Raw genomic sequence first — 5,000 nt, forward strand, 5'->3', positions numbered from 1 at the left:
ATTTACATCCACAAGTGATGCAATACCCTTTGGTTTATATGATACAGAAACTCATAAATTATTGTGCACACCATCAATACACTTCAGTGTGAGCTCCGTTTGTCATGTGCAGAACATCAAAGCGGTACATGAGTTCATGCCATGTTGGGCTCAGAATATTTTTGTCCACAAATGTGCATGCAGCTGTGATCCGAGAATGAAGATCCCGCAGGTTTGCCACCATTGGGTTGTAGACAACATCTTTGACAAACCCCCACAGACAAAAAAAAATCAAAGGGGTTATGTCTCATGTTTGTGGGAGCCAGGCAGTTGATCTGTCTCAGCCAATCCAGCGAACAGGAAATATCGGGTTGCAGGTCTTCAATCTGTGGGAAGGTGAATCCTCCCTGCATGTTCATGTAAACTGTTGAGGTCACTCACTGTATCCTCCACAAAGAAAAACGGACACATCAAGCTGTCATGGAGAGAAGGCCACACCACACATTGACCTTTGGACTGTTGCATGTGTTAAAATGACCACGAGGGGGTTTTCAGCTACAGATCCTCACATTATGCTGGTTGGATTCCCCGATACATGAAAGCAAGCTTCATCTGTGAGTATCACCTTTTTCAGGTAATCTTGGTCATCCTCTATTCGACTGAGCATTTCCAAGGCAAACGCCTTGCGTTTGGGTCCATCATGTGGTTTGATTTCCTGCAGAACCTGCACTTATAAGCATAAAGATTCAGTCTTTTATGCAAAATCCTGTGTGCAGTGGTGGTTGGTAGTCTCAGTTCTCTGGATGTGTGTCAAATTGATTTTCTGGGACTTAGTTGGAATAATTCACGCACTTGTTCCAAGTCTGCTGCACTTGTGCTTGGGTCAATCGGTACGTCTCTCTTTCTGATAACTTCCAGTCTCCTTAAAACTCTTTTACCACTCTCTGATGCTAGCGCGCGATGGTGGATTCCTTCCATACCTTGTACGGAAAATATGCTGAACTTGCGTGTCGGATCTTGTCTCGAACCATTCGATGCACTGAGCTTTCTCCTGTGGAGTTGCCATTTTCTTTTACATTAAACCACCAGACCTGAAAATAAAGAAAACTTTGTGAGTTTCTGTATCATATAAAACAAAGGGTATCACTGTATCGTTTTGGGTACTAAATATAACAACAACCAAAGTTGTCCATGTCTTTTTGGAACACCCTGAATGGAAATGTAGCATAGCATTCATAGTCCCAAAAATATTCCCACCTTATTGCAGGGTTGGCCAGGGAACGTCTTTGGCCTGTCTTGTACATACCAGCTGGCTGTGCCCGGCATGATTCATTTTCACAGGATAAAGGTGTGACACCCTTGTTGTATTGACCTATTGTACCCCTTGGCTTTCCTCACCGTTTTCATAATTATTTCCAATACTGTATGTGTATTCTCCCATGACTTGGTGTCACCTTCCCAGGCAGACTTCCTTTGCTCCATCTGCTCCTGGCAAAAAAAGGCACAGTACTCGTGCGAACATGCCCTCCCATTAAACAAACAAACAACGAGGGCCGAGCGGTAAAATTTTGTAACTCCGCTCTCCTTTTAAGGCTCCTGAACATGGCAAATTGCCTATAAATGTCTATGTATTTGTTTCACGCTGCGACGAGACGAAGAAGGAACGCGATCGCGATGGTTATTTAATCCTATTTTGGGGGGGGGAAGCGTAAATTCCGGCTGCTCTGGCACGTGCTCACATTTGTAGCCAAAAGCAGAGGGAGGGAGAGAGAGAGAGAGAGGTAACAGAATGAATGAAAGAGTGATTTTTATTCACACCTTGAGTACCATGACACTAACAGCCCCGATGATTCCCATCTTCTTGTGGGATCGGCCAAGGAAAGCTTTTAGCCCACCTTTCCCAAACTGGCTCGCAAGGCCCGACGGTCGACCGAAAGAATCAGGAAATGTTGGGATTTGTTCAAGGTGCGGGCAAATAACTCGCTCACTTTTCACGGATGGCACTGGGGTATCTGCAACATTCACCACAGCTCATGCAAGCAGACGGAACACTCAGCACATTAACATCCATCAGAGGGGCCTTGGGATGTAACCACCTATCTTCGAAACACTGATCTGAAAGTTTGTAGTCGGTTCAAGAATCAAACCCAAACGAGACAGTGCAAAGGTACTACGTCTGCAGCATGCAGTCAGGCTACAATTCTGACTTCAACATGAAGCATTGTTGTAAATCCTGGTTACTGTTCTCGACCCCCATCAGTTCTGCGGATGAAGGAATATGTGATGGAAGTGACCACACCATTGTAGTTGTAGCGGACAACATGCTTGCAGTATTGTCTTTCCACAAGAAAAAGAAACATTTTTTGATATAACATTCAGACACATCAGGATTCGTGAAATAATTTGTTGAAGAAGAGTGAAAGGTTAATGGACTCTACTGAGAGTGTTCGGGTTCAACGGGCAACAGGCAGACACAATTGGGACTTGTGGGCGAACAATATCGGCGAGAGCAAACAATATTCTAGAGCAATCTGGAAGACAGCCGAGTTTATCAAGAGTCGAAAAGCTCACAGGTGGGTTCGAGAGATGACTTACGATAGTGCTGATGAGTCTCCTTTGTGAAGCGCTGGAGGGAAGTGTGATCGGAATTGAGACAGCACGAATGTCGAAAAGCGCAATACTCTGTTGAGCTTGATGAGGCACGTTTCATTCTCCTCCACAAGGTGTTCGTACTCTGCTTGACTTGGCGATATCTTCGGAAGGCAAACACGTTGGTAAGTATGAGAATAATAGATATGAGCAAGGGAGGATAACATAGCAGGAGATGGGAAATGTTTGAGTGCTGTGACATTGCTAATGACTGCTATATATTTAAAAAAAAAAAAAAAAACATAGTCGTGGAGCTAGGCATTATCACATTAATTGGTCCAGCACACAAATATTTGATTGATTTGATTCTTCAAAAGAAACGAGCTCCCGCACGCGAGCCCGATTCACTCCAGCTGCAGTGCCATGATGTCGTGCCGTATCGCATCGTTTTCATCAGGCTTTGTTCCCTCCGCAGCTTACCCTACATCCCAACAATCTGCAAAAAAAACAATGGGCCTTGGTGGATTCGTCAGGCGGCGCTATTCCGCTCCTTGAATAGGTTTTTGCTTTCTTCAGCCCCAAGTCGGATACTGTATACCACTACCACGCCACACAATTTTGCTGCTCCTCAAGTAACTCTTCCATTTGCCTCCAGCTATATCTTTCCTCCAGTTCTCTTAGTATTTTTGCGTGATTTTGGTTATACGAACATAATTGGTTCAATTGTTACCTCCGCCACCAAAGATGGGAGGAGGTTATGTTTTTACCCCTGTCTGTTTGTTTGGAGAAAAATCGAAGATCAAAACTTCAACTATTTTTGAGGTCAAAAGGTGAAAGGTCAACTCAAGGTCAAACTTCTAAAATCATCAAATATAATCTGAAAAATAATAAATTTTCATCTGTTTGACCTCAGCTTTGATTAAGATCGTCAATTTTAATCTTGATGAAATGGACAATTTGATGCATCCATGGAAACTTTTTCTTTTTGTCAGGTGGATTTTGTAAGTGTTATATTTTTTTTAATTATAAAAGTGATTCTTCACCGTTGAGATGGGGCATATTTCAAAAACGTCTGCAGTGTTTGTCTTTCTGTCTGTCTGTCTGTCTGTCTGTGTCATACGATTTTTGGCCACAGTTTTCAAGCAATCGTTCTGAATTTTTTTGTGTATGTTGGTGACTCGCCAAGAACAGCAACACTTAATTTTGGTGAATATCCAGATCCGGATCTGAGAATTTTTCAAGTGATTCTTCACATTTGAGAGATGGGGCCAAAAGTGATATATAGCACAATATCTCAAAAGGTTATGGATGGATTCTGCAGAAATTTTGTGGAGAGGTTGGGTGTGTGAAAAGGACGAATTGATTCAATTTTGGTGAAGACTCGAATCCGGATACGAGAATTTTTTAAGTGATTCTTCATCATTGAGAGATGGGGCCAAAAACTATGCATAAAATATCATAAAAAGTTGTGGACGAGTTACGACAAAACGTGGTGGATGAGTTGGTTCGGTGACAAGAACAAGCCGATTCAATTTTGGTTAAGGTCCAGATCCAAATCCGATTGTGGAATACAAAATGTAAACTGTTCAGCCTGGCAGAAATATGTTCTCGACCAAGTGCCGTTCCATTTCGCCAAGTGTCACGATGAGTGATTTTTTTATCTGTCGGTCTGTCTGTTTATGTCTGTCTGTCAACTGCCTACGGGTCACAATTTTAAATCGATCTTCACCACCTTGTCGAGTTCGTCATAAGAAGCCTTTTGTTTTTGAGGTCAAAAGGTCAACATTTGTGTCAGATTTCTAAAATCCTCAATTTTCATCTGATTGACTTAAAATTTGAAGAGGATTTGCATATTTGGTCATTGAAGTCAACCACCAATTCTTTTTAAGGTCAAATTTGTTTTGTCGATTTTGAAAGTATTGTGCTATGCACATCTTTCTTCGTTTGTTTGTGTGCAGGATATCTCAAAAAGTTGTGCACGGATCTGGATGAAATTTTATGGGCACATTCGGTGTGTGACAAGGACGAATTGATTCAATTTTGGTGAAGATTTGAATGCGGATCTGGATGCGAGAATTATTTCATTTTCAAAGTGATTCTTCACCATTGAGAGATTGGGCCAAAAACTATATATAGCCTGAGATTTCAAAAATGTATTGATTGGGCCAGATATGTTCTCGTGGAACAGGCATTACGTGGCGGAGGTATGCGTTCCACCGAGTGCCCTTCTAGTTTGTTTGGTTCCACTGCAAACCAAATAAATACATTTGTGGATACCAATAGATTTATTAATTTCAAAATTTTCTGGAAGAAATGGTGCATTGTTTGAAAAAAGTGCAAGGGTGCCAATACTTTTGGCCACGACTGTATATTTAAGTTTGTACCCCACCTAAAGATACTTGAGTTGTGTTAACCTAACTCCTTCATTGAAT

General features: G+C 41.9%; 1 long non-coding RNA gene across 1 annotated transcript in view; it reads right to left on the reverse strand.

Moving 5' to 3' along the window:
- The window catches only part of LOC147034492 (uncharacterized), a 16,521-nt gene that overhangs the window by 10,094 nt on the left and 1,427 nt on the right, over positions 1-5,000 (reverse strand). Inside the window, exon 2 of the long non-coding RNA XR_015059949.1 lies at positions 2,575-2,732. This is a non-coding gene — a long non-coding RNA (uncharacterized LOC147034492). The remainder of the gene's footprint in view (positions 1-2,574; positions 2,733-5,000) is intronic.

This window comes from Eptatretus burgeri, chromosome 1, assembly GCF_056783735.1.
Source record: "Eptatretus burgeri isolate ZD-2024b chromosome 1, Ebu_testis_v1, whole genome shotgun sequence".
NCBI lineage: Eukaryota > Metazoa > Chordata > Myxini > Myxiniformes > Myxinidae > Eptatretus > Eptatretus burgeri.